Consider the following 7,500-nt stretch of genomic DNA (forward strand, 5'->3'; position numbering starts at 1 on the left):
TGGAGACTCTGGGTGCGCGTGAATCTGCTGGGCTGCACAGGTGGCCCGGCGCTGCTGTTGTCTGCAGGTAATTGGACGACGCCAGGAGTGCTACAACGGGAATGACCTCAGCTCAGAGACACCTGAGCCGGCCCTCTGTGTCCATTAGGCTTCTTTGTGCGCGCTAAACATCAAAGCCCGCCTCGCAGTCACACACACTCACACACAAACACACACACACACACACACACCAATCAACCATCCCCCCCCTCTCCTCTCCGCACTCCCCAAGTAAAATGTTTTTGAAAATGGCACATTCTTCACGCTGTCAGGCTGGCGATGCTACGGGGGGAGAAGAGAGTCGACAGCTAAAGAGGTTTAATGAGCCAGCAAGGCCGTCCCTGCAGTCTCACATCAGCCTCTTTTTACTATTCATACGTTTGATTCTTCTGATTCAGTCAGATGTTTTATTTCTTTTTCTTTACTGTCTTGTCTTTTTTTTTGCATTTTGTGTGTGTGTGCGTACGTGTGTGCTTGTGTGCTTGTGTGTGTGTGTGTGTGTATGTGCGTGTGTGTGCGTGTGTGTGTGTGTGTGTGTGTGCGTGTGTGTGCGTGTGTGTGTGTGTGTGCGTGTGTGTGCGTGTGTGTGCGTGTGTGTGCGCGTGTGTGTGCGTGTGTGCGCGTGTGTGTGTGTGTTTTCTTCTTTTCCTCGTGGAGCAGATGGATGGATGTCCCCTCAGGGAGATAGTCCTCCGTGACAAAAAACAGAGCTCTTCACTGAACGCAAACCAGCGCAGTGGAGGCAGGTTTTTCTCCAACGCCTGTGATCTCAGACAGACAATGAAAACAATTTTGGGGGGGAAAGCAATAAGAACGGAGTGTCCTCACTGGAGTGGAATATTTTGGGTTTTTTGTTTACTATATCGAGGCGCTTTGTTTTCGGTCAGTGTCTACAGAGCAGCAAATCACCGTTTCCTGTATCCCACTGAAAAGTGGCTTCTCTGTCAGATGTTTGCTCTCTTTGTCTGGTGTCTGAGGCGTGTGCGTGTGTGCGCGCGTGCGTGTGTGTGTGTGTGTGGGTTGGGGGCGGGGATGTGTGTTCTGTGTGTGTGTGTGTGTGTGTGAGAGAGAGAAAGAGAGAGAAAGAGCAGGAGGAAGTGAATGGGTGCAGATGTTGGTCCATAACTGGGAGAGGTGAGCTGTAGTGTGTGTTCGTGGTGACAGCTGATCAGGGGGTCGAAATCCCACCCGACCCTCCCCAAACCACCCACCGCTCAAACCACCAGCTGCTGTACCCATGCACACACACACACACACACACACACACACACACACACCCTCCCTCCACACGCCGTCTTACACTCTCTTCGTCCACCAAAATAATTGGGCCCTGGCAAGTAAGTGCTGTCCTGGACCCAACAGCACGTTGGACTTTGACAGCTGGTGCGTAGCCGTTTCCCTTTGCCGTTGTCTCCTTTGTTGAGCGGCTCCTTTTCTTGGCCGGCTGTGGGGACAGGGGCCACCTTTCAGTCGGGGCCCAGGCTTCAATGCACCGCCGTCAGTGCGCCGGTAATGATTCGGCTCGCGTGCTCGCCTCCACCACACACACTTTTGTTTGAGACGCTCTCCATATCGCCTGGAGCGTATTGTGTGTGCGTGTGTGTGTGTGTGTGTGTGTGTGTGTGCGTGTCCAACAGACTCTTGTACTGAAGCTCCTTGAAGCGGAAAGGCTCGTGGCGCGATATTGAGGCAGTTTTTATTATTTAATGGCTGGCTCGCTTTTTCTCACTGTCGGTGCGATCACACTGCCTGGCTCACACTGAATAAGCCATTTTTAGAGCACTGAATGAAGTTGAAATTCGAGTTGTCTGAACGTGAGCTAACTTTTCAAATCCATACATTTTTTAATGAATTGATATTTTCAGAACATGTTACATAATCACATAGGCCAAAGAGCAGTGCTGTTTGTTCTATAACGTTGACCCCAGTTAAACATTTGAAAATATCCCTGTAGTTGGATGGTGTTTTTACATCAGTAGATCTATTTCAGAGTTTAGACAGCTCGACCCTATAACTTCCACTTTTCAGACTACTTTTGACATTGCAAAAACAACCTCTTGAAACCCCCTGAAGACTAGTTTTATGAGTTCTGTTTGTGCTGTAGCCACTTTCAGAGAGGTAGCTGTTAACACTTGTTTTTCACAATTTCAGATAGTCAGGCCTGATCCGCCAGCATTTTTGTCCAACTTTACTGAAACAAATAAGAAGGCTACCATACATGATGCAACGTGCAGAGACTAAATGTGTTAAAAAAAACACTTAGCCGTCATTATTCTTGAACTTCTCAGCTATAGCTTTAGCAGTACTTGACACGGCCTGCTTTGAAGCCAGCACTGCGAACCACAGCTGAGAGGAGCGGGAACAGCTGCCAAGTTCACAAAGAAAGGAGGGGGGGAAACACTCTTTATATAACTTGTGTTGGGGCCAACTGTATTTGTGGTTTGAGGAAATTTCTCCAGGCTTGAGTCACCGTTCTGAGCCTCTCTCTCTCTCTCTCTCTCTCTCTCTCTCTCTCTCTCTCTCTCTCTCTCTCTCTCTCTCTCTCTCTCTCTCTTGGACGTGGCTGACTTTGTTCCCTCAGGCATTCAGGATGGAGACGACGTGCGTGTCCCACTTTCTCTCTCGATCTTCTCGAAAAACAATCATGGGGGGGTGGTGCGTGTGTGTGTGTGTGTGTGTGTGTGTGTGTGTGTGTGTGTGTGTGTGTGTGTGTGTGTGTGTGGAGGAAGACCTGACGTGTCCTCTGTCGGTGGGGTTTGCGGTGTGTGTGTGGAGAGAGCGGTGTTGTGTTGAGGAAAAGGCTGGCCCCTTCTGATAACCCCTGCGTCTGGCTCTGGGCTTGTCCTCACAGGGCCCCTGTGGCCTATCAGTGCAGGGCAGTCCCTCCGAGCGCAGCAGCGCCGCTTTCTCACTGACCGCCGGCCGTGCCAAAAGCAGAAGGAAGTGCCTTTTGTTTGTTTCTTCTAGAACAAACCGTGTGTTTATGGACCGTTTTTATCTCCCGCGCTCGGTGATTGCGGGCGGAAGTGACAGAATGACCTGCCCCGCATGGCTAAGGCTCTCGACAGAAGCCCTCTAATCAGCTTTGATCAATGGAGCGATCGAATAAAGATAATCAAAGAAAAGTGCCGGCGGAGCTTTGTGTTGGGCTCTCCGTTCCGTTGTTCTGATCAAGGTTGTGTCGAGTCGAGTGGTATGCACGCGCAGCTCTAAGCCGATGGTGGGGGCAGTACTTAAAATATCAGACCCTATTTTGTTCATCCTTTTATGAGACAGTTTAACTAAGCCTGTCCTGGAATCCCCCATGCACACACACATGCACACGCACACACACACACACACACACACACACACACACACCAATATACTATATATGCATGTGCGCGCGCACGCACACATGTAAGTGATGGGCGCCGTTGTTGTACCAAGCTGTTACTTGCACAAGAGCTGGCTTGAGGGGGAGGGGGGGGGGGGATGTGTGCGAGAGGACGCATCTGTAGGAACTCTGTTACTCATCACACTGCAAGGCATGTGCGTCGCGCATGATTCATGTTCACAAGGCTGCGGGACATGCTTGAAGGCCAAGGCCTGTGGAGCTCACACCTCACAGAAGAGATCAGAAGCTTGAAACAGAAGTCGGGCTTCTGATTTCACTTCCAAGTCTTTCTGCTTTCTTTTTTGCAATCAGGGTGTTATTTACTTCCGTGGTTTTTGTTACTGTTGTTTAAATTCCCCAGATTGGAGGCTCTACACGGTTGCTTACCATCTGCATCGCAGATTCCTTGACACGACTGGAGAAATGAGTCGGACTTAAACGTCGCCGATGTGATTCTCGCTCGTTCTCTCTCTCTCGTTCTCTCTCTCTCTCTTGTTCCCTTCCCCTCTCTCTCTCTCTCTCTTGCTAAGATTATTTGTTCAGTTGTGGGTTTTAGAGGCCTTTTGTTGGACTCTCTCAGGAGAAAAGCCTCGCAGACCCACTAACCTTTTGAGTAATTACCCTCTCAGGTTTCATGTGAAAGGCCCTTTATGTCCAGCATCTGCTCTGCTCTGCTGTGCTCGGCCCGGGCGGCAGGCAGGCAGGCAGGCAGGCAGGCAGGCACGCCAGCGGTCCTTATCAGGCATCGAGATGGCACACACTCTCCTCTGAGAAGTCCCGACCTCGTTTGCGTTCCTTTCCTCCCGAATTGAATTAGGACCCTCTTATTTTCCACTGAAAAGCACACGACTGAGCGCCACGCTTTATGTTGCTCTCTTTGTCTCTCTTTGTCTCTCTTTCTCTCTCTCTCTCTCTCTCTCTGTGCATCCCCTCTCTCTCTATCTCTCTCTCTCTTTCTCTGTGCATCCCCTCTCTCTCTCTCTCTCTCTCTGCATCCCCTCTCTCTCTATCTCTCTCTCTCTTTCTCTGTGCATCCCCTCTCTCTCTCTCTCTCTCTCTCTCTCTCTCTCTCTCTCTCTCTCTCTCTCTCTCTCTCTCTCTCTCTCCTCTAAGTAGGGGTCCTGTGGTGGAGAAATAAAAAGCATGTGTGAGGTGAAAAGTTTAGGAGTGGCAGGATTTGTGCATGAATCATTAAAAGCCCATCTGAAAATCGGAGGGGAATCGCCACAGTTTGTTTCACTTTGCTCTTTTGGAAGAAAAATGCGTTTAATTTGGTTGGGGAGGGAGGGAGGGGGGGGCACTCCACCCTCCCCTCCCCTCCCCTCCCCTCCGCTCCCCTCTCAACGCGGCCGGCGCGCACTCCGAGGGGAGTGAAGTCGGCGAGCGAAAGGGAAGTCATCAGCCATAAGATAAACAGCACAGTGTGCCTCTGGCTAGGGAGGGAGGAGGTAGGGGCAGTGGGGGGGGTGTTTGGGGAGAAGTAGAGAGGAGGTGGTAGGGGCGGAGGTGGGGGGGGGTGTGTTTGGGGGAGAAGTGGAGAGAGGAGGTTGAGTCTAATGGGGGGGGACACACAAAGAGGGCCTCTGTTGAATCTGGCCACTTCATTTTGTCTGCCTGGGAGAGAACCGTGCGAGCAAACGCTGCTGCTGCTGCTGCTCACCACCGCCGTCTCACTCCCACCACCGCCGCCGCCGCCGCCTCGCCCCCCGCCTCTGCAGCCCGTAAACGAGCAGGCCGACCCGGTGAGGTCACACCGGGGGGGGGGGGGGACTCCGCTCACCTCCAGCCTGACTGTCTCAGCAGAGGCGCGTCGGCAGCTGCCCCGAAGGCCCGGGCACTAACGTTTACTCCCCCCTCCCCCCCCCCCCCAACCCCGCTGCTGACCGGCTCTCGACGGGGACTTATCTATCAAAGGCACGGCGAGGGGCTTCGTCCAAAAATGTGTGAAGCTCGGCCGCGGGATTAGCTTAATGGATTTCTCCAGATATGCGAGAGATGCAGGTCAGCCAGGAGATCTCTCCCGATGACTAATGTGTTTCAGTGTAATCTAAACACACCGCGGCGACTGCCTCAAGTCTGACCCGCCTGATGATGGGCCGTGCATCATGTGACCGCTCTAGCCAAAAGAAGTCTCTCTCTCTCTCTTCGTTGTTATTCACATTTGGCTCGGGACGTTGGCTCTTCCCCTCCACGGTGATGGGGTATCTCCTGTTCCATGTAAAATAAAATAAAAAGAGGCTGTCTTTCATTACACCGGCGGCTGTGCTCGCGCCCCGTAATGTTTCAGGAGGTGGACGGCGGGTTTGTCCTCGGGGGGGGACGGGGGGGGTGTTTTCTCAACATGGGGTGTCTGGCTTTTTCCTAGCCGTCGCACACCCTTCAGATGTTTTAATTGTTCCCTCGGTGTGAGTGTCCAGGCTTTGATGGTCTTCTTGAGTTCTGTTTGTTTTACTTGGTCCGGGCCCCGTATCTGTGAATCACGCGGCCACAAAAAAAAAAAAAAAAAAAAAAAACCCGCCCCGGCCTCGGCCCGGGTAATACCGCGGCCATGATGTCACCCGTGGGCCTCAGACACTGATCTCCTGAGACGGATCCGCCGCCCGTCTTGTGTTACAAAGTCCAGGGGAAAGCCAGCGGGGGAGGGGGGGGGGGGGGGGGGGACGCCTGACATTTACAGACACGGCAGAAGTATTAAAACCGCGAGCGCGATTAGAGCTGAGCCCCTTTTATTGTATTGTTTTAGTGCCTGCAGGTGTTGGCTCTTAAATAGGATCGGACCTCTTACTGCACTGGCCCCCCTCAGTAATTCCAGGCATGGTCCAGGCGGCAGGGCAGTGAGCGGTCAGCAGCAACAGCAGCGGCAGCGGGCGACCAGACAGGCCACGCTAGGCACGGCACCGAAGCGTTCCGTTCGCCAGACGCGCACGACTGATGGTGTTCCGCTCGCGGAGCGTCTGCTGCAGTAACGAGCTTCCTCCGTAATCAACGGAACCGGCGGCAGCAGATGTGATAAAATTCAGAGAGCCGTCTTTCTAAAAACGGCTCTTTTTTTTTAACGCTCTGCGGATCGAGCGCTTCAGTCGTGCACCTGGTTGCGGCCCCGCTGAGTTCCAGAACCTTCTCTGTGGCTCTGAGGAGCTGCGGCAGGTTGAGCTCGAGACTTCCAGAATGCTCTTCCAGCAATGGAATGTAATTATAGCCTTTGATTAAACAGAAAATCCTGTGCCCAGGCAGGCGGGGGGGAAGTCCAGAAGAGAGCGATCTCTTGGGAATGGGAAGAAGATTTTCGCCCGTCTGTTTTTGTGAAGGCCTCTTGGTGCAAGCAGTGAGGTGTCCAACCACCGTTTGGCCCCGCTGGTTACAGCTGTGTGTAATACACATTGGAGGCTGTATAGGGGATGTACGGTATAGGCCGACCACAGAGTTAAATAGGACGCCATGGCCATGGAGCGGAACAGAGGTCTGCTCTGTGTGTGCATGTACTGTACTGTATGTACATCTGTTTTTGTAGGGGGTCCAGGTTTTCTAGGATCGACCAGACCCATTATGGCGTCATTGTTTTTCTCAAGCCTCTTCCTGCTCTTCCTCTCCCGTGACGGCTCCCCGGCCTGCCATTAGACGATTGCTGAGGATGTCAGGTTATTTTCCCTGTCAGTCAAAAGTACACTCAAAGGGGAAGAAAAGGGTCTGGGCAGCAATTGTCCGAACTGCAGTGTGCAGAACGAGCTCCCACCTCACACCGTGTGTGTGTGTGTGTGTGTGTGTGTGTGTGTGTGTGTGTGTGTGTGCAATATGGTGTGTGTGCGTGTGTGCGTGTGCAATATGGTTTGTGTGTGTGTGTGTTTTTGTGTTTTTGTGTTTTTGTGTGTGTGTGTGTGTGTGTGTGCGCGCGCCCCCACTTCCCATCCCTGGGGTCAGAGGCGGTCAGCACCAGGGGAATCTTATGTAAATGGCAATTGGATTTGTGCTGGACGAAGCATGCGGTGCATGTAAAGTGGCACGCCCCTCGTTTGGACCTGAAGTGCTCTGCGGCGGTCAGCATATTGACCCGTGTCTCTATGGAGCTGGACCCTGGAGGTTTCTGA

The 7,500-nt window shown here is 52.6% G+C and overlaps 1 protein-coding gene across 1 annotated transcript in view; it reads left to right on the forward strand.

Moving 5' to 3' along the window:
- Positions 1–7,500, forward strand: part of efl1 (elongation factor like GTPase 1) — a 71,181-nt gene that overhangs the window by 39,588 nt on the left and 24,093 nt on the right. The gene's annotated exons all lie outside the window — the stretch shown is intronic.

This window comes from Sardina pilchardus, chromosome 11 (assembly GCF_963854185.1).
Source record: "Sardina pilchardus chromosome 11, fSarPil1.1, whole genome shotgun sequence".
In the NCBI taxonomy this organism is placed as follows: Eukaryota; Metazoa; Chordata; class Actinopteri; order Clupeiformes; family Clupeidae; genus Sardina; species Sardina pilchardus.